This window comes from Mauremys reevesii, linkage group 15 (genome assembly GCF_016161935.1).
Source record: "Mauremys reevesii isolate NIE-2019 linkage group 15, ASM1616193v1, whole genome shotgun sequence".
Lineage (NCBI taxonomy): Eukaryota > Metazoa > Chordata > Testudines > Geoemydidae > Mauremys > Mauremys reevesii.
Genome location: NC_052637.1, coordinates 21,897,893 through 21,922,460, shown reverse-complemented (window position 1 = coordinate 21,922,460; position 24,568 = coordinate 21,897,893).

Sequence of the window (24,568 nt, the reverse complement as noted above, 5' to 3'; positions counted from 1 at the left end):
TGTTCCCATGGCTGCGAGGATGTGCGGGGCCAGCCCTCAGCACAGAGAGAGATGCTGCAGATCCAGTTCTAATGTGAGGCCCTGCAAACCTGCTTTTGAACAAGGTTTGGGCTCGCTGCGGCAGGAGAGAAAAGGGGCAAAGATTCCAGCATTGCAAACTCTTGCCGTACTAGTATGAGTCTTGTGAACTTTGCTGGTTTTCTAAGGCCCTAGAGCCTGTGAATACACCAGGAGCATCGCCAGCCCCAGAAGGGCAACTATCATGAGCCAGACCCCAAAACATCAGGAGATTGGCCCCCAAATCCTGAGATTTAAAAGATCAAAAGTCAAAAGACAGACCAACCTCCCCCCTCCCCCCTTTGCTTATAACCCCCCCCCCTTGTGTGCGTAACAAGTAAGATTGTGAGAACATAAAAATGGCCATAGTGGGTCAGACCAATGGTCCATCTAGCCCAGTATCCTGTCTTCCGACAGTCGCCAAAACCAGGTGCTTCAGAGGGAATGAACAGACCAGGGTAATTATCAAGTGATCCATCCCCTGTCATCCAATCCCAGCTTCTGGCAGTCGGAGGTTTAGAAACACCCAGAGCATGGGGTTGTGTCCCTGCCCGTCTTGTCTAATAGCCATTGCTGGACCTATCCTCCAGCAACTTATCTCATTATTTTTTTTTTAGCCCAGTTATACTTTTGGCCTTCACATCGTCCCCTGGCAATGAGTTCCACAGGTTGTCCATGTATTGCGTGAACTGCCTATTCATGTTGGGCACGTTCCAAATGCACTGGGTAAGGGGATTTTGGCCCCTGCTGCAGGAGCTCCCACCCCCACATCTGCCTATGCTCAGCAAATAATTCTGCTCCTAAATCCATCAATTCTCCCCTCCCCTTGCTTCACCTCTGCTCCTCCTGAAGCTCCAAGGGTTCTCCACCTCGCCCCTGCCCCTTCCCAGGCTAGGTGCTGCAGGGAGGGAGAGGGAGGAGCCGATGAGCCATTCCTGCTCACAGGAGGGGGGGAGCAGAGCCACCTTGAGCTGCTGGGCATTTTCTGCTCCTGTGAGAATGGGGTGTGGGAACCCTGAAGGGAGGGTGGAGTTCGGTGCCTGCCTCTTGCAGCAGCTCTGATTAGCTGCTATACCCCAGCAGGCAGGGTAGTGAGGAAGGCAGCCAATCAGCGGGCGAGTGGGTTTCCCCAGGCAGGGCTGAAATTTGTGACCATTATTGCCAAATGGGCTCCAGCCCCAGCCGAAATCCTGAGACCAGCGAAGAAATCACGGGAGCTGGCAACGTTGCACCAGTAGCTCTGATTTCATTTCAAAACAAGCCATTTTCTAGCCCTTGTGATTGTGGAGAAAAGCTGGGAGCTGTGACCTCAAGCAGTGCCAAAGCCCAGAACCAATGAACAGAGCCCCAAACACCCGGCTTTGGAAATCTCAGGATTTTTAAGGTGGTCTCATGATTTTTGGGGGTGCCCAACTCATGATGATGCAGTCCGGTGTGCATCAGACAGCTGCACACATCTGGAATGCTCCTAGTAACTGAGTATCAGACTGAGGCAAGTGAGCCAGGGAAGTGCTTGTAACCGTCAGGCCTAATCGCTGGGATTGGTGCGGTTTGTGTCAGTATCACGCTCTCCCCACAGTGGGGCCCCTTGTGGCGTGATGTATTGATTGATTGATCGATTATGTGTTAATTACAATCCCCAGTTTAACATCCTGTGGTTTGGCAGTGTTCTGCCTCGTGACCAGACCCAGACGTATTACAGGTGTGCAGGAGTGAGACGTTCACACTTAGGAAAGGCGTTTTGTCCTTGGAACGTTTTTATTAGCACAATTATCAAAGTCGCAAACACTCCAACCCAGCCAGGAAGGTAGAGATCACAGAAAATTGACATCTGAGCATGCGTATACTCACACCATCCCTTGCCAAAACCCCCCAAGTGTTAGTCATCATCCTCACCCTCATCATCATCCTCAGCAGCGCTCGTCATCCTGGGCTCTCCGAAGGCACGCGGGCTGGGATTCAGCTTTTATAATGCGTTACACTGACACCCTCTAGGCCTCATGCATCTTCAGTAGGGGGTTCAGCCCCTTTTCCTTATCTGTATTTCCTCACCCTACTCATTTTGGAGTACCCTTCTCCCACAGGTTATGAGGTCTCACGCTTGTTAACGTACATGTCAATTAGTTACTGTGGCATTCTTCCTGTTGGACATCTGCTCATGTTTCTAACTTAAAGTAGCTAAAGCTGAGATCAACTGGCATCGGGTGGCTACCTGCCAACAGTTTAGTCAGCCTCTGTTCTGTGATAGCTTCTGATCTAGGGTGACTCCTGGTGCGCTGCTTATGCTAAGGCTCTTTGAACCTTAGGCCTTGATTAGTTTAGCTAAACGATTGTCTTACAGGCGTTACTGCCTTACCTGACACTGGTGCCTCACCTACCTAACCCTACAGGCTGCACCTGAACAGCGAGTTCTCTTCCAGTGGAACTTGGCCTGTTGTCAAGCGAACTGGACATCCCTGATTGCTTTAGTGTGTTCCAGCCGACTCCGCCAGACATGACAAGGGTCATGTATGTTCTTGCGTGGCAGTCATGCCTCTAGCAGTCCTGCCATGCCTGCTCACACACTGGGTCAAATCTCACACGTTCCCCCCTCTCAGCCTATCCTGGGAGAGCGCAGTGGGTTCTGCGACCCAGTCGCTGACACCTGGCCTTGCTAAAGCTGGTTCACGTAGAGAGGGGAGAGGAGCTTGGCTGCTGTTGCTGCAGCCTCTTCTGGGAAGAAGAAAGCAATGACCCTTCCAGACAGCCTTCCCCGGGGCGAAGAGCACCCTGCCACTGCTCCCAGGGGAAGGGGGAGTGGGTCTGTCGGGAATTCAGTGTCGTGGCAGGGTGGCATGGGGAAACGTACCCATTTGACTATGGGCTACACTCTCAGCCTGAATAGCCAGATGAGTGGACATATGGGCAGGGCTGGTGCAACCACTCGTGAACTTGGCAGCTGCCCAGGGCGCCAAGATTTGGGGCCACCAAAAAGCGGTGCCCAAACATTTTTTTTTACACTAGTGTTGGAAAATGAATGAATAACGAAAAGAGAAACATCATCGAACTCGCATTTTAACTTGTCGTCCTTCTCTCGTACATTACAGCTATAGCCTACCCCAGCCCTGCATTGCGGGCACAAGCGTACTGCTTCACTACGGTACAAAGTGGCAATGATGTCATTTTCTTGTCGCATGCAGCCGTTACCCATTCTGACAGGCTGTTTATAATGCTAAGTTTTCTCGTTTTCGGAGGTTATCGACTGAGAATAACTGTTTTTGTTGAGTTTCAGAGGAGCAGCCGTGTTAGCCTGTATCCGCAAAAAAACCAGGCGTACTTGTGGCACCTTAGAGACTATCAAATTTATTTCAGCATAAGCTTTCGTGGGCTACAGCTCACTTCTTCAGATGCACAGAATGGAATGGAAATGTGCCACAAGTACGCCTGTTATTTTTGTTGAGTTGTTTCAGATCTAAGACTGGCAATTGCTGCTGCATCATTTCGCTAATACTTTGTGTCAATTGTGTGTGTACGTTAAGTATTTGAGTGTATATGTTTATCATGTGCGAATATGCGTGTGTAGGTTGTTGAAATTTGTCATATTGATATTGTCAGTTGTCATATGATGGAGTATCTGCCATTCTAATTTTATAAATTTTATTAATAACAATAATTGGATATTCTAAGGGTAGAGTAAAATGTAGTAGATTTTGATATGAAGGAAGGAAGTATACATGAACAATGCCACATTATCTGGATTAATTTTTGAAAGTTTATACTAAGCGATGCTCTGGGAGGAGGAGGAGGGGGGCGCAAGGTAGAAGTTTCCCCTAGGGTGCAAAATATCCTTGCACCGGCCCTGCATACAGGGGGTAAATGGGTGAGATTTGCCCCTGCAGTCTGTGGACGGGTGACAGCTGCCATCTTGCCCAACACCAGGGATTGAACTGCGGTCCACCGACGCTGAAAGTACAAGTTGCTGGTACAGCTTGGGCAAAAGAGCAAAGCTTTGTGCTGTAGCACACCCACGGGCTGGGTTCACAGGCTGTCCTAACTCCCACTGATCAGTGCCTTATGTACCCAGCCACTTGGGGGGCATCACCTTGAGCCCTCCAGCTCTGGGCTGCTGAGCCTGTAGTGTGACCTGTCCCAGGGCGACAGAGCCCCCCACAGCATGTGTTAGAGTTCCAGGGTCACTGAGCAGCCCTCTGCTGAGGCCATTGCTCCTCCTGGCCAAAGTAGCCCTCCGTGCCCCTTTCTCACCCTGCTGGGGAGCAGAGGGGCCATTGATCCAGTCCTGTGCCATGAAGGGTGTGTAGCTCTCCAAACCCCTCCCCTCCTTCTGCTGGGCAATGGCGCCAGTTCCACCAGCAGAGGGCGCCCAAAGCTAGGGGAGCAGAGCATTGCCAGGAGGCCTGAGGCAGGGCTGTGATCTGCAGTCTGCGCCAGGCAACCCATGACAGCAAAGATCTCTAACTAAGCCTGTTTGAGCACCAAATGGCTCCATTGTATTTCGTTTACGCAAGAAGCTATAAATACTGGCTCCTGCTCTGGATGCTGACTTCCTTGTTTGCATTTTTAATTTGTTGTGGCAGCTGCTGCATTTTGAATTCCAACGAGGGAATCTGTGTGTATCTGGAACATGCTGCCAGCACCTCCAGCGTGGGTCCCGCGTGCTCCGGCAGGCTTGGGAGACAGCTTGCAACACGGCTTGGCCCTCTCCACGTCGCTGGCCAAGATGCATTGGGCTTAGAGGGGAGCATCTGTGAATTAGGCTTTGAAACAGGCTTCAAACCCAGTGCTGTGTCTCCAGCGCAGAGTGAAAGGAGTCATTCCCAGCCATCTCCACTGACTAGGGTGACCAGACAGCAAGTGTGAAAAATCGGGACGGGGGTGGAGGGTAATAGGAGCCCATATAAAAAAAAGCCCCAAATAGCGGGACTGTCCCTATAATATCAGGACATCTGGTCACCCTACCACTGACACATGCACAGAGCCCTCCCCAGACAGATCCCACCTGCAGCCTCCTTTCTCCTGACTGGGTCTCCCAAGCACAGGCTTCAGAGGAGAAATTCTGCTGTCTCCCTGGGGAGGGATTTCTGAGCAGAGGTGTGAAGTGCATTCTTCCAAGGAAGGATTTGTTTTGGGACTAGGGCATGAGACTGGGACTAAAGAAATGTGGGTTCAGTTCCTGGCTCTACTGCAGGCTGTGTGACCTTGGGCAAATTCTCTCCGGACCCTGTGAGGGGCGCTGTTCACCTAGCATCACCAGCTCCTGAATCCCATGCCAGTATTCGTGCCTATGTGACATTTGCTGAAATCATGGGCTCAAGAGGAATTTGCATCAGAACGGTATTAATAATGATAGCTCTAGGAATTAAGACATCAATTAAGCTCAAATAGTACATTATCTGGAAATACTCCAATCAATGTGGCTTTGTGATGGCTGGTTTAATTATCCCTCATTAAATGGAACTGACATCAGTCTCCATCTTTTTATTATTTCAGATTCACCATGGGTCGTGTGAATTTTTAATTCTTCTAAATAGCCCTTCTTTGGAAAACCTGCCTAATGTATCCATGATGGATGCTAAAGCAGAGGCTCCCTCAGTGACTGTAGGCTAGTACCTTGAATTATTTGTATTTCAGCAGCACCTGGTGCCCCTGCCTGAAATGGGTCCCTCATTGTGCGAGGTGCGGTACAACCACAAAGTCAGAGACAAAGGAAAGGAAATTATTATTCCCATTTCACAGATGGGGCCTGAGGCCCAGAGAGATGCAATTACTGGCCAAAGTCATACAGGACATCAGTGGCAGAGTTGCTAATTGAACCCAGAGTTTCTGAGTCCCTGGCCTTGTCCTATCACCACAGACTCCTCAAATGCAGATCACGCTGTCCAAGTACATTTTCCAGAGGAGCATTGCACTCCTCAGCTTTGGAGACGATGCACCATCCATTGCTGCCTTTTCATGTATGTCAAAGCTGATAATTTCTCTGCCAGCAAGGCAGGGAGTCTCTGCTAATCAGCACTCTATAAATCATCCGTTAGTAATTACATTATTTATTGCAATATGAAAACAGAATAATAATGGTAATCTCCAAAAGAATTAGCTCAGCCAGACTGGAGTTGTTAATTTCACTGCGCTCAGTTTATTTTTGGCAGGGTTGGATACTGGAACGTTTTCACTGTAATATTTTCCTCTTGTCTAAACTCGGCTGATAAACACTGGATGATTTGCTCCTGTTAAACTATTGTCTCAGGGTCAGCACCAAGCATCTTGCCATCAGGAGTGTAGTAAGGCAGGGCCTCAGGTCAACAATGAATACACACACACCTTTCCCCCATTATTACTCTGCTTGTTATTCCACTCTCTCTGGAATACAGCTGCTTCCTCCTTTGACTTGGATCTTGTATAGCACGATCAGCCCTGAAAGAATCAATTCAACCCTCAAAATCACTGGTACCTAGCACTGACTTTAGAACCAGGCTGGGGTTTATTCTAAAGAGGAGCTGCAAATATTTGACTACAAATTAAAACCACTTTGGTAAGATTTCCAAAGGGAATAAAGCCCAGAGCTGTTGTGTGAGCAGGTACAGTGAGTGGCTCCCTACTTTGGAGGTCACCAGAAGCAACTTCTAGAGGTGAGGTAGAATCCTAGCTCCCCTTGTCATTTTCCACATAATTCCCTGAACCAAATTCTCCTGGGGGTGAAATTTCCCCTTGTGTAACATTAGGTGAACTTGTTGTGATGTCTGTGAGTGTGAAAAAAAATGCACATGTCCCTGGGAGGAGTAAGGGCTTAATTCTTTGCTCACTGGAAATGTTGCTGTTAACACTGGTGGGGGCTAGATCAGGGTTCAAAGCATTTTTTTTTAATTCTTAGCAAACTTGAAGGTGGTTTGATTTTTTTTGAAGTCACTTGTGTTGCCAACTCTCACAATTTTATCACAGATTCATACATTCCAAGGCCAGAAGGGAGCATTGTGATATCTCTTCTGACCAAACTTAAGGAAATATTTCTTCACACAACCCACAGTCAACCTATGGAACTCATTGCCAGAGGATGTTGTGAAAGCCAAAAATATAAGTGGGCATAGGTGCTGGAACTAGGGGTGTTGGGGTGTGGCAGCCCCTGGTTTGAAGTGGTGTCCATCATTTATAGGGTTTACAGTTTTGTTTAATGACTTTCAGCACCCCCACCATAAAAATTGTTCCAGCACCTATGTAAGTGGGTTCAAAAAAGAATTAGATACATTCATGGAGAACAGGTCCATCAATGGCTATTAGCCAAGACGGTCAGGGATGCAACCCCATGTTCTGGGTGTCCCTAAACCTGTGACTGTCAGAAGCTGGGACTGGATAACGGGGGATGGATCACTTGCTAATAACCCTGTTATATTCATTCCCTCTGAAACATCTGGCACTGGCCACTGTATGAGACAGGATACTGAGCTACATGGTCCATTGGTCTGACCCAGTATGGTCATTCTTAAGTTCTTATGACCTTCTGTATAACACAAGCCATAGAACTTCTCCATAAGTTTAATAGAACATATAGAAATAACTCCATAATTATTGTAGGGCTTGTGATATATGGTGTTTTCCTAAAGCCCAAGCTGCTGGTATCATGTGACTAAGTGAGACGCTCAGCTTTCATTGCTGTCAAGAAAAGCTTGAAAATGTGACTCTCTTAAAATCTCTAAGCCCAGAAACTGAATAAATAAGCCCTCAATTCAGAGCTGGTTGGACAAAATATTATTTCCCTCCATGGAAAATTTTGACTTTTTGTGAAAAAATGAAAACCCCCAAACCAAAAAATGTTGGCTGAAAACTGCCAACCTCCCAAAATGCTTGTCTGAATACTTCCAAAAACCAAAAATTAGAACACAGAAACTGGTGAAAATTGAAAATTTTCAGTTTTCGGGTTTTCAGTTTCCAGACTAAAACTCAATAATTTTTGTGGAAAGTGGGTACATAACATTTTCATTTTGTCAAAACCCAATCATCTATCCAAGACAAGTTTGTTTGGAAAGTTTTTGATCAGCCCCACCCAGAACCACAAGCTGAGAACCGCTCCCCCACCTCCTGCTCTAAGTGTCAGGTGCATGTCTAGCTGCTTTGGGTAATGTGAGCACAGAACATGGTGTGGATACCATAGACCAAATGAAAGCAACGAACCCCCACAACACACACACAATTCTTCCCATGGGGAAAGAAAAAGTTAGAGAGAAAATTACCATGACAGATGTCAGTCATGTCACTTAATGCATGACTGGATACCATGGCACAGATACCACCGCAATGAGCATGGGATAGAAAGTTGAATAGAACAGAACATTTATTGAAAAAAATCTCATGATTATCAAACCAACCTCATGGTTTTGCAGAGCTTGTCCCGTGATTTTCAATCCCTTGGGTTGGCAGTGCTGACAAAGGCCTGTTAGCGGCCATCTCAGCCCAGCTGGACAGGAAAGCTAGCCCCTACATGCACATACACACACGAGAGGATCACATCGTAAGGTTTCAAGGTGTGATTTCACACTGAGGTGGGTGCAGTTCTTCAACACAACTAGAGTTGAAGACACCGAAACATTTGGTGAATTTGTGTTGAGTTTGTCAAACTGTTCATTTAGAAGTGATCTCGTCATAGGGTGAGCCCTGCCTCAAGCACCCTCCTGTAGCAGGCCGTGGCCTGAAACGCACCTTGCCTCAGTCTCCTCTTTCTATGGCCCATGGAAAGGAATAGTGTCTCTGGCAACACCAAATTTAAACCCAAATTCATTCGTATAAAGTGTTGCAGTCTGCAGATCCCTCATTGTAAAAACAGTTTCTTCCTCAAACCCCCAAGGTAAAAACCAGATTACCATGCAGCAGCTCCTCAGTTCCATTCAAGGTGCCACCATTTCCAGGTTTCCCACCCCAGAGTCCTTAACCACTCTAGCCTGGTTCCTTTGCGCTGTTCCAGGGCCCCACTCTCTAGGTCTCCACTGCAGAGATCCAAGAGCCAGGACTCTCCTCCCATAGCTCAAAGTCAGGTCCCCCAAGTGAGGGCGGCTCACCACACAGATACACTCCTGCTCAGGGGAACCTGGACTCCTCCTGCAGTACTCCACTTGGGTTTGCTGCCAGAGGGCTCCCTGGAGTGTTATACAGCCCAGCTTACCTGCCTGAGAATCCCACCCATGCTCCGGGGGACCTCCCACCTTACTTCTGGGCCTGGCATGCACTGACCAGGCTGGTTCTTCCCTTCATTCCTAGGCATAAGCCTTCTTGCAGCTTGGCAGGGTTCCCCACCTCTAGCTGTTCCTTCAGCAGTTCTCCTCCGAACCCATCACTCACAGCTCACAGTGACTGCTCCTCAGGCCTGCAGCTCTTTCCCTCGGGCAACTTCTGTCGCACCTTGGTTCTCAGGCAGCTCTCACCTGTCCCTTCCTGCCTTCCCCTGGATATGGCCCAGTGTCCTCTCTCCAGCCCAGTTGGAAGGCAGCTGCCAAGTCCCGGCTGCACTGGACACTGCTCCCTCTTCAAGGACAAATAAAAAAAAACCCCAAAACAGAAAGTTTTGTTTTGGCCTTTTCAAAACAGTTTCACAATTTGAAATGACTTTTTGTTTCAAAATTTCCTTTAATTTTTTAAAATGCGGAAGTGTTTAGAACTGTCTGGAATCTAAACAAGACGTTTCAATTGTGTCAAAAGGAAATGCTTTGTTCTACTCATCACAATTCGTTTTGACTTCCTGAGGCACTGAACCTTTCAGAATTTTTCTTTTTGGGCCAACCTGACATGTATGTATTTATTTATTTATTTTGTACTTTTCGAAAGTACCAACAAACTGAAAACGCCATTATTCCCCCCGTGCTCCTAGCACAGAAGGGTCCCTCCTGACCCACCCTCACCCCATTCAAGCTCTCCCTGCCCTACATTCCAACACGAGGCTGACTTCAAGCAAGATGTTAATCACATCCGAAATCTGACCCGTTTTCTTTGTTTATTCTCCCTTCTCATTCTTTTCATGGCAAGTGAGAAAGTTGTTGCTTAGCCGAGATGCTGTGTCCAAGGAGTTATAAACTTGGAAAGGATGACAATTTATGTCCTAACTCCAAAGAAGCCGGCTCTCATGAGTCTTTGTGATGTTTGGTGCATGTCTCAAAGCCTCAGCAGCAGGAGTCATGGGATGACATTGGAATCTCAGTTTTCGTTTAAATTATTAGTTACGTTAGAGAAGATGGGGATTAGTACAAGAACTGTCAGGTGGAATAGGAACTGGGTAAAGGGGAGAAGGCAACGGGTTGTGCTGAAAGGTGAACCATTGGGCTAGAGGGTGTTTACTAGTGGAGTTCCTTGCTATACGTCCATCAATGGCTCTTAGCTAGGATGGGCAGAGATGGTGTCCCTACCTCTGTTTGCCAGCAGCTGGGAATGGATGACCGGGGATGGATCACTTATGATTACCTGTTCTGTTCATTCCCTCTGGGGCACCTGCCATTTGCCACTGTCAGCAGACAGGATACTTGGCTAGATGGGCCTTTAGTCTGACCCAGCAGGGCCATTCTTATGGAGTCATATTTCCATGGGGGTGCTAAAAGAGCAGCATTATTTCATGGTCAACAGTGTCAAACACTTGCAGCAAGGTCCAGGAGGATGTGAGGTGCTACATTGTGCTCACCTTCAAGCACTGAATTCAGGGAGTGGTGGTTTTTCTTTTAAATAAAAAACACCAAAAACTTTTTATCCCAGTTACTACAAAAGAATTAATGAGCCGCGCATCAGCCCAAACCAATTTTGTGTCCCTGCCTTCTAAACAGGGAGCGCGTATTCTCCTTCTGGCGACACGTCCTAGACACAGCACCACAAAATTGAAGTGAACTGCGCCTATAGTAAGGAAACATCTGGTATATAAATCATGCTGTTGGTGAAGTAAGGGAGAGTCATTAAGTCTTTCCACTGAATAGCGCCGATGATAACCTTGTTGGTATCACAAAGCAAATATGAAATAGACTGGAGGAATTTGACAGAGCTTTTGATGAAACAGCCGAGCATTGGGAGAACACGTCTGGGTTGCTGAAAGAAGAATGTTTTAGGGATGATGCCGATTTTCCCATTATGAATATTCCACACACCCCCACCAGATTTTAGATTTGGGATTCAAGAATCAGGTCACATTCCCCCTTCTTTTTATCTGTATTCCATTTTAATGAGGAGCAGTATGAGCATATTTTGCAAATTTGGATAATGGCTCCAGTTTCATATCCCTCAGCAATTTCACACTATTTTCTGTATTGCAATATTCATTACAGAGAAGGCAGAGTGCTGCACAAAGCAAAAACCTGAGTGAAGTTTGTTAACACATGCTAGGAAAGCATAGAGCTGCAGTCCTTTCCTGGCTGCTCCCAGACACTCAGCACCTGCTGGCATCTGCATCCCTAGCCTCTCGGCACGGCTGCAAGAAATCAGGCTTTAGTTCCCCGTTAATCAAAATTAAAAAGCCAGAGTTTACAGCAGGGGATAGTGCAAAGAGGTTTCGAATCAAAGTCCTGCAAAGGAGCAAGGGCTGTGATGAAAGTGAAGTGGTGATTCCTCTTTACAAGAATGAAAAATGTTATTTTTTAAAAAATGTTAAGAGATAAGGGGTGCATTATTTCCACTGAGGTTCTGACTGTGATTCTAGACAACACTAACTCTCATAGTGTTATAAATAGGCTTGGTGAATTTTTTTTTTTTTATAATTCTGATGGACAATACCATGCTTATTTTTAAGCATTTTTGTATGTTTACCGATTTAAATTTTCACAGTTGCACAAAATTTTGGATTTTAAGGCTTTTTAAATTTTTATCTATTTAAATTTTGACAGCGGTGGGGAATTAAGGGGGCGTCAGACACTAGGTGGAGTCAGGCAGTAATTATTTAAAGACAGTAGACTGTGAGATTCACAAAGTTAATTGAGAGAGACAAGGTGGGTGAGGTAACACCGTTTATTGGATCAACTGCTGTTGGGGAGAGAGATGAGCTTTTGAGTTCCATGTCTCTTTCCCCAACAGAAGTTGGTCCAATAAACGGTGTCACCTCACCCACCTTGTCTCTCTAATATCCTGGGACCAACATGGCAAAACATGCAAACTGTCAACATCACCTGTCAAAATATACAAAGTCAATATCCTTAAATCAAATGCTGTAAGTTCTCAAGCTGTATTTTCCTTAATTTACCGATCTGTAAATGTCAGTGATTGCTGGAAATATTTGCTTGTCCGTTTGGGTGGATGGTGAAAATAAATGCTTATTGACATTTACCGATAAAAATCGAATGCTTCCAAGCCTAGTTATAAGTAAAGCTGGGCAAATAACTGATTGTTTGGCTCAGTGGCAGCAAGGGTGACTAGAAGTCCCAATTTTATAAGGACAGTCCCAATATTTGGGGCTTTGTCTTATGTAGGTGCCTATTACTCCCGCCCCACCCTGCCACCCCTGCCCCAATTTTTCACACTTGCTGTCTGATCACCCTAGTGGTAGCTCAAAAAAATATTTTGGTTTGGGTGAAACTAAATATGAAAATGTTCAGAATTTTCAGTGAATCAAAAAAGCCCATTTCAGGTCAGTTCCAGAGTGGGGATTTAACCTGAGTCTCATTCTCCTCTTCCTCCTCCTCCTCCTCCTCTCGCCATTTTGTGAATGCCCAAAACTGTTTGTGTCAAATTTGCAAATAATTTTAGATTGGCCAAAACTGCATCGTTTATCAAATAAACTATTTGTCTGAAACATTTCACCCAGTTCCATGTTCTGTTTAACTGACTTGATGGGCAGCTCCATCATGGAGAAACGCTCATTGCTACTTGTCATGCGATTCTTTTTAGAAGCTGTGTGTAACTCCAGTAACGTCTCTGTAGCCAAATCATACCTGGGGCGGAGCTGCTGCCAGCAGGATTGATCTGTGCAAGCAGTTTGAGCATGATATTCATGTCTGAACAGGACTGGGTGGAAACGCTGGGAAAGGGGTTCGGGTATTATTACAGTTGTGTCTTTGGCCTGAGTGGGGACCCAATGGGACTTGTAGGGTTGTTGCTGTTAGGATGAGAAAAGATGATCTGAATCAGGTTTATGCTGAATGTCATCTTGTTTACTCACAAAAAATAGAGGCAAAGTCCTGTTTCCCTGAGTGCAGTAGAAACAAACAGCAGCAGGCAGCTTCCTTGCTCAGAAATCCCCAAGTCTGCCTCCCTAGCGAGTGCTCCTTCCTCTGTGGCTGTACTGTTAACTCAGACTCTTACCCAGGGTTTAGCCCAAACTTCTCTACTAGCCCCACAGAGACCCAGCGTAGCTGGGTGTACAAACCCTGCACCCGACAGGAAGGAGTCAAGGAGCTGCTCTGGGCTCAAACTGCCCCGCCCCAGCACCACCTGTAAGGCACCTCAGGGCTGGAGGAAGGGCCTCAAAAGGGAGAGTCCCAGCTCAGTCAGGGGCAGCTCTGGCAGGAGGATAGACCCTAATCCCCAGTTCCGGTGAGGGGGTCTGGCTTAGGACAAAGGCTGCTCCCACTCCTGCAGGCTGCCCGTGTCTGGAGACAAAGGCAGGCTGGAATCAAGCACTTTCTGGACGCTTGCCTGAGGACACTGAGCTGCACACTGGCTGCCTGCTTGGGGCTGTGAATTTGTTTTTTCTTTTCTGGAGCCCCTGAAGGAGCGAGCTGAGTTCCCATCCCTGGACCTGCATCACTGATGCCCAGTCTGGGTGAGTACAGGGCCCTGTCACACCCCTGAGGGATTCTGTGGAGGGACCAAGCCAGGACACCCAGGTTTGGAGGTCCTTTCAGCCCAGGGTCGCTGACCCATCTGTGGGCTGGGGTTAGAACTCCGGCTGCACGTTCATTGGGACTGGAGCCTTCACACTCTGCAATGAGGACATCTTGAGTGCTGACTGTCCTCCAGTGCCTTCCCACAATTCCCTCCAAAGGACAGACAGGTTCTCTGCAGCTGACACAATTGACTGGGAAAGAATTCACAAGCATTTCAGCACAAAGCCCCAGGGGATACACCCCACAGCTCCAACACCTCCCCCCCCACACAAGCGAGTGCAGCACCAGTGAGAACACAGGAACTCAGGCAGGGTGGGGATGGGGATGAGCGAGACAAACCCACAGATTCTGACCCTCATGCAGATCACCTGGGTTAACTGCAGTGAAGACGTACCCTTAGGGTCATGCTCACAACTGCTTCTCCTAGATTTCTGCCTCCAACACCCACAGCCTGCACCCTGTATCCCACCCCCTGTGTTTACAATGGGGGAGACCCCTGTTTATCTACTGGGTTAGCTCTGGCCTAGCCAGGCGGCTTAGTGCCTTGAGCGGTTATCTGCAGCTGCTTTCATTACAGAAAGTGGCTTAATTGCTCCTTCCACTGAGCCTGAAAGATAGTGTCTGGCATATTGGGTCTGGGATTGTCTTTGGATCCTAAAGCACCTCGCCAGTTGCCATCAGACAACTATTGATCCCCAGACCATTATTATTTGTATTACGGCAGTGCCTAGTGATCAGCAGATAACTGGCCCCTATTGTGCCAGGTGCTGTACAAACAGAGGCAGACAGCACCTGCCCTGAAGAGTTGACAGCCTCACTACACTCACAGATTCCCGGGCCAGAAGGGGCCAGTGTGATCATCTAGTATCAGAGGGGGAGCTGTGTTAGTCTGGATCTGTAAAAGCAGCAAAGAGTCCTGTGGCACCTTATAGACTAACAGATGTATTGGAGCATGAGCTTTCGTGGGTGAATACGCACTTCGTCGGATGCATGTAGTGGAAATTTCCAGGGGCAGGTATATATATGCAAGCAAGAAGCAGGCTAGAGATAATGAGGTTAATTCAATCAGGGAGGATGAGGCCCTCTTCTAGCAGCTGAGGTGTGAAAACCAAGAGAGGAGAAACTGCTTTTGTAGTTGGCAAGCCATTCACAGTCTTTGTTTAATCCTGAGCTGATGGTGTCAAATTTGCAGATGAGCTTCAGTTATCTCTAGCCTGCTTCTTGCCTGCATATATATACCTGGAGCAATTCATCATGCTCCAATACGTTGTTAGTCTATAAGGTGCCACAGGACTCTGTGATCATCTAGTTTGACCTGCATAACACAGGGCAGAGACCTGCCCCACAATAATCCCTAGAGCGGAGCTTTTAGACAGACACACAGTCTTGATTTAAAAATTGTCCATGATGGAGATTGCACCACGCCCCCGGCAAACTGTTCCATCGATTAGTTACCCCCCTGTTCAAAAGGAACACCTTATTTCCAGTCGGAATTTGTCCAGCTTCAGCTTCCAGCTACTGGATACTTGTGAAGGGGTCGCCCTCACCGTCATCACTGACTTGTGGTCAGGCAAGGCTGTGGCAGGGGGTCCCCTTCCTGATGTCTCTCCTTTTCTCTACAACTCCATCCTGTAAGGTCGGCCCCTTCTTCTGTGGCTCAACCCTCAGGCAGGGTCCCGTGTTCCAGTCGCCCCCTTTTTGGGATGCAGAAAGAAAAGTCCAATAATGGAGAAATCTTTTGGTGCTTACAAGGTCTTCAGGGTTTTCTCTTTAGACTCAGGGAGTAAGCTCTGGCCCCTGGTGTATTCAGAGCTATTCCTAGCTGGATACCCTGCCAAGGGGTCGACCCCTGTTGTTTTCTCACCCTAGTGGTTGGTGGAGGAGCCTGGGCCCATCTGCTCCACCGAGCTCTGATCCAGGCCCCAGTGGTGGACACTGCAGCTAAGTCCAGCACCTTTGGGTGCTAAATAGCTGCCTCTCTGAATCACTCCCTACCAGGGTCCCATCTTCCCACAGGGACGAATACAGAACTGAACACAAAATTAAAGTTTCTGACCTTCAGAAGTCCCCAGTCCCTCCTTTGCAGGTGTGGGCAGATTAGTATAGCCAAGCCTCAGGCAACAAGAGCTCCTGGGCTGCTACTTCCCTAGAGCTTAGAGCAGGGGGCTGCTCCCTTCCACTGCTGGCACTCCTCTGAGCTGCTTGGCTTCCCCTTTGCAGCTCTGCCTCCAGCTTGTGCAGGCTTTGCGGTGCAGCCGGGTGGGGCCGCCTGCACCCAGAGTTGCTCCTTAACCCCTTGCTCTCCAGTGTGGGGTTTGTATCCCCCATCACAACCATGTTCTACCTCTCTCTGCTGGATGAGACAGAGGAAGGACGGGGAAGGGGTGTAACCCATGGGTGCAAACGTCATGGCTTTTGTCTCAGGTTTGCTTTGCTGGAGATTTCCTAAGCAGCTCTGCACATGGGAACAGTTGGTCTCACTGGCGGTGGGCGGTACCAGGCCTGCGTGAGGAGCATGTCATGGAGCTCGAAGGGGAATAACTGGGCCTCTGTCTCACTCTGCCCACAGCCCGAGAGCTCAGGAGCTGAGCTGCACTCCCCATCGTTTGTAAGCTATGCCATTTGCTGGATGCTAACCTGCTGGATGGTGCTACCTGCAGTCAGCTGGCTTTAGACTGCATCCCTTATGTACCAAAACTAGCAATGAAGAAATTTCTCCTGCTGCTGCCCAGGCTGTATCTGTCTGGTGGATAATCAGAACTTCTAGTGCTGTCCGTCCAACTTTCCCCCAGTTTACAAACACCAGCTGGGATTTCCAAGGGAGCCAAAGAGAATTAGACTCCTAACTCCCATTGGCACTCAATGGGATTTGGGCACCTAACTTCCCTGGGCACTTTTGATATTCCCAGCCTAAAAGCGTTTGAAATCTCTGCCAGTTGTAGCTGATTCAGCCCTGCTGTGGGTGCATGAATGAGGTGGAGAAAAGTTTGTTACAGGCGGTTGGTCTGAGAAAACATACTGAATGTGGAGGCGAGGTTAAAACGAATGGGTAATGGGCACCCAGTGCCCTGGATTAGGATCTTGAAGCTTTTTTATCAGATAAATCAAAGATGAGTTTGGTGCCAGCAGAACCATTCCTAAGCTTCCCTGGCTGGCATTTAGGGTGACCAGATGTCCTGATTTTATAGGGATAGTCCCGATATTCAGGGCTTTTTCTTATATAGGCACCTATTACCCCCCCCCCCCCCACATACACACCTGTCCTGATTTTTCACACTTGCTATCTGGTCACCCTACTGGCTTAGGGGTTGGGAGCTGCAATGGGTGATGCTGATAGCTTGCCAAGGCACCGGGAACGGTGCTATAGGATCAGCTATACAGGATGCTGCTACATTGTTTCCACCAGAGCTGTCTTCCTGAGGCCAAACTTGGGCCTGGGAAAACTTGGTAGCAATCCTAGGAAGGGTTAAAGCAGCAGTTTTCCAAGTATTTATCCGCTGAGCCCTGTGGGCTGGTGCTTAATACCCCAGGTTTAAAGGTACCAGTGGTGCCACTATTTAACATTAGCTCCAGCACTGATGCGATCAGGCCCATTTAGTTCAGCACAGCTGGGGTGCAGTGGAAGCGGCATTTGGTTTTAAAGCCCAATGAGGAGGCACAAATGTAGCTAAGCGCAGCATGTCGCCTGTGATGCCTATAACTCATAGAGGGGAGAACTTTTGTTTCAGAGCTGAACCATACACACGACATGCGAAACACATGCCTGTTGCAGCAAATTCACGAGATATACTATTAGTGTGAACCGCGTGTTGGCCCGTGTCCTAAATAAATGCACACCTGTTTTTTTCCCATGGGCAGGCCTCTTGGTATATATACAACCTCCAGCTTTGAATGTGAAATGTATTTATTATTTGTATTTTCGTAACTCTAGTCATGGACCACGACCCCATTGCTCTAGGCGCTGTACCAACTCACAACAAAAAGACAGTCCCTGCCCTCAAATAGCTGACAATGGCTATGTCCTGGTTCAGGGGCCTGTCCAGAAATAATACCCATGCTCTTCTTTGTAGCTGCCCAATCCCATGGATAATGCATTGTAATCACGTGGATTCAGCCTTTTACTCTGAAACTATTGCTGCAAAAATACACAGACTGAGGCTGTGCACAGGTAAAGCAGAACTCCGGAGTGCTTATTGCAAAGTGCTGTGAGCTCAGCGTGAGCTGTGAAGAAATGAGCTCCGAGGCTTTGAGGGGGTGGGGGGGCAAAGAAAAGAGCTGATATTCTTAATCAAATGTATGTCACTCGGTTCAGATGAAATGTAAAACCTCCCCTAGGGACTTAATCATATGCAAACCACCGAAGAATAGCCATTAATTTTCTCCTGGCTCATAACATGCAATTTTCCACTAATAAAAAAGCGTTAATAAGGCTCCCCATAACCTTTATATGTTCTATGATGGCCCTGGGAATTACAGTTGCCTTGTACTTGCAGTAGAATGTGTAATCCTATCAGTAGGCAAAATGTCATCCTCTGCAAAGGTTCCCAGCCAGCAGCTGTCATTAACTGTATCCCGTAATTTGCTAAACTGCATTTAATGCACAGATACAATCACCTTGGGTGTGGATTAAGTCTTGGGAGGGGGATTTTTGGTGCTCTGTCAATGGACTCATTTCGCATGGAGGTCAAACTTGCTTGTGAGTCCCCCCAGCCTACACTTGCTCTTAGTTAGATCTCCGGGCAGTGCAGCCAACACAAGCGTCACAAACACCAGTTTCGTGGGCAGTTCAGTGGTTTCCATTCAGCCTGGCTGAATTTCTTCATTTCCCCTGCCAGCTGCATCAGGGATGTGGCTCACACTGAAAATCCAGTAGCTTTGTGTACAAAGAATAAAAGCCCAGTCCAAGTTATCAGTCCCACAGCATTATATCACACCAAGACTGCCGTTTGGGTAGGTATTTCAAGAGACTTAATGTTAAACATGACATTTAATTGGAGGACATTTTTCTCTCCCTCTTTTTGTCTTTCCTAGGAAGGTTAGAAAGCAGCAAGCTGTCCTATTACACTGTATTTCACTAGGTGGAGATCTTTAGTTGTCCACTAGCTCTGGTCTCTTGTTTTTCAGTGTGTGCAATTGAGATTTGCTTAGGAACTCCGCTGATGAATTTTCAGATGCTCTCTCAGATCTTTAATTTTCCTCTGGGATATATGGTTCTTTTTTGCTGGGAACATAGGGGCTGACAGGAAATATTCTTTGTATGGTTGCCACTTTTAGAACATTCTGTGTCTGATTCTTATCATTTATTGACTGATGTGAGTGACAACACTCGAATGAACATTTGCCTAACAAACTGATGGGAACGAAACAGAGAGCATAAACAAGGCAAATGAATACCACTCTGCTAACAATGAACAGAGAGGGGCAGATGCTGGTCTCGGCAACCCTGTAATAGCCAAGGCACCTTTACAACAGAGTTATCCCAGATTTACAATGGTATAAGTGGGACTAGAATCTGGTCCAAACAGAGCGGCTCCAGAACTCCATTGGGTCATCTTGAAAATGATGTTAGTTACTAGAGCCATAATTTGGTTTATTTTGACTTTAGCAGGTGAAGTGATGCAAGCACTGACTTGGGGGGAACAAGGTTGCGGTAATAAAGATGGGTGCAAAATAATATTGGTGGAACTGGCAAAATTAAATATCACATCACTCCTAAATTATAAGTGTATATTAAAAGAATGAGATCCCATGGATAGAAGGTCAATGTCTCGCACTGGAGCCAATAACTAACAGCAGGAGAGATGCTGTAGATGGGAACGAAATGTTAATTGAGCCACAACTCGGACTCAATGTTTTAGATGCTATAAAACTTGATGCTAAAACTTTTTTGTAAAATAAAATTTCTGTCATTGGACAAAATGGTGAATTATTGAGCATGTACTAGTAGGCCAGGAGAAGACCAGTTTGTTCTGTAGCTCAGTGTTCTGGCCTGGCCTTTCATTTCTAGAGTCCCCAGTAAAGCTGTATGAGAAAAATATTTTGCACTCCTTAGCTGCCCTCTCAGTCCTCATCCTCAAAGGAAACCTGCACGACACCTTCAAAAGACGAGACTGGGAAATTAAATAACAACACTGCTGGGCACTAAAAAAACGTGGACTGAACAGAGACGCTGCTATGGTGGCTCATTACAATGATTTGTGTAACACCCTGCTGCTCACTAACCCTTCTTTCTCCTAAATCTAAGTGATCTCCGACAGCACATGTGAACCTTTTAGGCTTAACAATCTGTCCCACCTTGTAATTAGCTGTGACACTCTGGTTCCCGTCTCCAGACCTGAAGAAGAGCTAGGTGACGCTCTCACCAACAGAAGTTGGTCCAATAAAAGCTATCACCTCACCCACCTTGTCTCATTAATGAAAACATTTTCTGTTTTGTCAAAAATTTCCTTCAAGAGTGTTTTGGTTTTCATTGAAAAACTGAAAACATTCAGTCAAAACATAACTTTTGGCCAATATATTTTAGCTTTTGATTGCCAAAAACAATTTTTTTAAACAAAATCTCTCAGGTTTTGGTTGCTGAAAACCAAAAAAAGTTGATTTTCTTTTTTCAACAAAAGCCCCCCAGATTTTGTCCTGAACAAATTTCCATTTTTACAAAACAGCCTTTTTTTTTGAAAGAGCATTTCACATGAAAAGCTTCAACCAGCTGTAGTCTAGTGACCTGAATTTTGAAGTTTCTGTCTTGTCCCTACACTTCAAAGCCATCACACAAGATGTAGACTCGGGTTTCTTCTTAAGAATAGCAGCAGTGCCACATGTCAGGAGTAAGATTCAACAGCACAGCAGCGAGATGGACTCAGTAGTGGGATATCAGGGCTGTTTCAGGTTATGGACACAGCTGTGCAAGAGCTGGGACAGCAGGGTGCTGAGACACAATCCTGTGTGTTGGGGTGGGGAAACTGGAACTGTTACAGGCCAAGAGAATGCAGAGAACTGAAAGGAGATTAGATGAAAAAACAGGGAAGAGGGGGAGAAACAGAGAAAGAAAGATGAGGAAGGGAGGCTCTTGGCGAGGAGACTGAATGAAGGTTGGGAGTTCAGCAGAAGTCTTTGTGGGGGATTGACTTTGTTGTGGGGCTGCCTGTTAGATGCTAGCTTTATTACCCATATCAAAGGCTCCTAGTCTCAAAACAGATACCTGTTTTTTTAATATTGTTATTACAGGAATTACCAGATGGTGCTGTTACACGTCACCTTACACGTTTCTTAGTATGTGAGCAGCATGCGGTCTTTGTCAAAATGCTGCATTGTTGTTAGTTTTGTGCAATTATTTCTTTGCCAAGAGCTGTTGTAACCAGCGAGAGAGTTTGCTTTCTCCCTCTTAATCTCTCTACATAAGGTTGATTCTTCCTAGGAAGCAGGCATTTGTGTTTGGGTTCAGGTTCCTGAAAGAGGAGATTGCCTATGTGCTGTTTGCGAACACTTCTGTCCAAGGACTGATATGTACAGTGTAAATAAACAAGTCACACTGCCACTGGTTTCTCCTCCAACAGGAAACCAACCTGCAAGGCTATACACAAAGGAAGAATAGAAATTAGTAACATTATCTAATATGCATGAATCAAGTGCAGAATGGGTGAAACTGACACCACTGCCAACTGGCTTTTCAATGCTGAATAGGCCATCAGTAGTAAGCTGGCTGATTCTTAGCTATTCATGTTAGAATACAGGAAGAAAAGCTTGTACTGGCATAAAATGTTTCACTCTCTGGTTTGCCCTGAAAATAAATCAATTGGTGCTTCAAGATACCTTCCTACTCTGCTCATCACAAATTTGCAAACCCTGGGAGGGACTACCGTGAGCAAATTGGCAGCAGGCATTCATCTTTGTATAACCCACAGCGAGCTACTGAGAACTAGTTGAGAAGGAACATCTGATGGGGAATATACACACACAGAGCCACACAGAGCGATCCACTTGCAATGGTTATTTATTTGTCTACTCTTTCATAAGAGGTATCCATCACCTTAACATCTAACTGCCACACCCCGGAACTGCTTTGAAAAGTAGCTGTACAAAAATGGCACTCAGCTGATTGGGCTACTGGGTGTAGTCAGCACCATGGCTGCTTGCTGAAGAGACAAAGAAAAGTGCTACTGTTAGCCCTGCAGTGCCAGCACTACTTCTGGAGAGATGCTTGGAGTCTATTCCATATTGTGCACCACCAATTAATTGCTAATGACGTTCCAGGCAGTTAGACCTGTGCAAACCCATGGAGGTTAATTGGTTTGCAGAGGTGTCATTAAGAGCCTAATTTGGCTTGCAGAACATTTATTGCCAATAAGAAGAGAGCCCAGCTTGACTCTCAGATCCCAGGCTGAGTTGGCCTGACAGTGAGGAAAATGGACTTTTACTTGTAACTGAAGACATTTGACACAGAAATTGGGAGACAATGAGCCCCCTGTGCCAAGCTGATAAAGTCACTTTTCAGAGTAGAACTGCACTTTAACTAGAAAATAAATGCAAAATTCAAAAACCAGAGGTGGCACAAGAGTCTTGTAAGTATCTTCATAGGGAGAAAATTCTGCGTACTGAAGGGCTGTTTAATCTCGTGGGGAAAGGCAGCATGAGATGCAATGGCTGGCAGCAGTGTACAGACCTGATTTTTTAAGTGCAGATACTCTTCTCTCACTGGCATGGCCCTGCTCCCATTGGTGTGGCTCCACATGTACGGAGCAGGTGAGGTCACACTGTGTGGAAGATGCTGTTTGGCTCTGTAAAATGGCATCCTCCATGCTGCCCCAGGAGGACACCATTTTGTTTCTGTATAAAATAGTGCCCTCAAGGAGGCGTGACCTCACATGTACAGGACATACGAATGCAGAGAACACCATTTTGAGACCAAAATGGCATCCTCCATGCAGCAAAAGTGCCGGTACAATGTTCTGGCATGATCTGGCCCCACTAGTGCACAAGCTGGAAGTAAAAGCCAGACAAATTCCAATTAGAAATAAGGCACAAATTTCTGATATTGAGGGTCACTAACGACTGGAATAAATTCCTCAGGGAAGTAGTGGATTCTTCATCTCTTGATATCTGCAAATCAAGACCGGATGCCCTTCTGGGAGAGATGCTTTAGTCAAACACAAATGATTGGGCTCAACACAGCGATAATGGAAACCCTCTGGCCTGTGTTATGCAGGAGGTCAGATTAGATGACCTAATAGTTCCTTCTAGCCTTAAATTCCATGAATTTTTCCCTGGCCACTGCAGTGATCAAGAACTCCTCTGACCCCGACATCCTGATTCCCCCAAAGACATAAATGTCACACGACTGTTGAAGCTCACGGAATCTTGGCTCCAGCTGACCTCCAGAAAGAGTGGCTTCTGGAGCTGCTGCCAAGGGCGCTGATGTGGAAGCATTTAACCTTGAGAACTGACAAGCAATTCAGTAGACAATAATCCCAGCACTGGGACACAGGCAGAGGGCTGATTGCTCAGGTAACTAGGTCCTGAGCTGGGCGGGGCTGTCTGGATCATAATCAAGCTTTTGGATAATAATCAAGTTTTGTTGGATATTCCAGGGGGAGGCAGGTGGGTGATTGGCATTAATGTTGCCTATTCCTCCCCAATTACCAGTTCATCTGCAGTCACCCCTGCTGCACACTATATACCATACACTGCTTCTTCCTAGGGAACACAGAGGAAACAAGCCAGAGCTAGAATGACTTGGGAAATCTCCTCACCTCCCTTTAACTCAGCTTACATTATGGGAAGCTACTGCCACAATCACGTCCTTTTCACGGGAGTAAGGAGCGAGGCATTCATACTCTGAGGCTTGGTGTTTCTATCATAGCTCTGAGTATTGCTATTAAATAATAACAGCAGGTCCTCTACAGCTGGCTATGATCTGGGAAGAGCTGATTATAAGCCTCAGAAATTCCAGAGAAGAACTTGACTCAACTCAGGCCTTTAATACCACCAAATAGACAAAGCAGCCCTTGTTTCTACATCTCATGGGCTAAGAGACTGGTGGCCTTATGCAAATATTTTGATATTAATTCCTAATTGAAATATCTCTCACCGCTGATGGTAAAACACTCTTGAAGTGATAGCACTTAGATACCATAAGGAAATGTCTCCTCCACAAATTTGCCATTAAAAGATGGAGTTTGATGAAATTCACAAGAGGGGAGATGAAACTGGCCCACAACGGTGAACCCAGGAATTAATTAAGATCAATTATCAGACTTGAAACAGGTGACAAGGCTTCAGAAGGCTGCAGCAGGTTGAAATTTTTCCCTGGAAAACTTTTTTGGCTGGAAAATGGCTTTTCAACTAAATATAAATTCTTACCTCCTCCTCACCCTCTTTCTCCCCCTCTCCCCCCAAAAAAGGCATTGAAAATGTTCAGTTTTTCAAAATCAGAAAAATGTTGATGACAAAAACAGACAAGTCAAAAAATGTATGGGGAGAAAAAATACCTAGACATCTCTACAGTAGACTCCACTGACTAACCCTAAACACATCTGAAATGCTTGGCGATTGTAGGACCTCAGCACAGCATAAAGAAAGAACCAAGAGTGAGGCTTGTGGACCAGGGGCAGAGTTAAGGTTACTAGAGAAGAGCAGTTAGCTCTAAATTTCCTCTTTCTTGCAAACCCCAAACATTGGGTCAGTGGAGGCCAGGGTGCCTAGAGAGCACAAAATCACACGGATTCTCTCAACGCTGCATAGAAAGG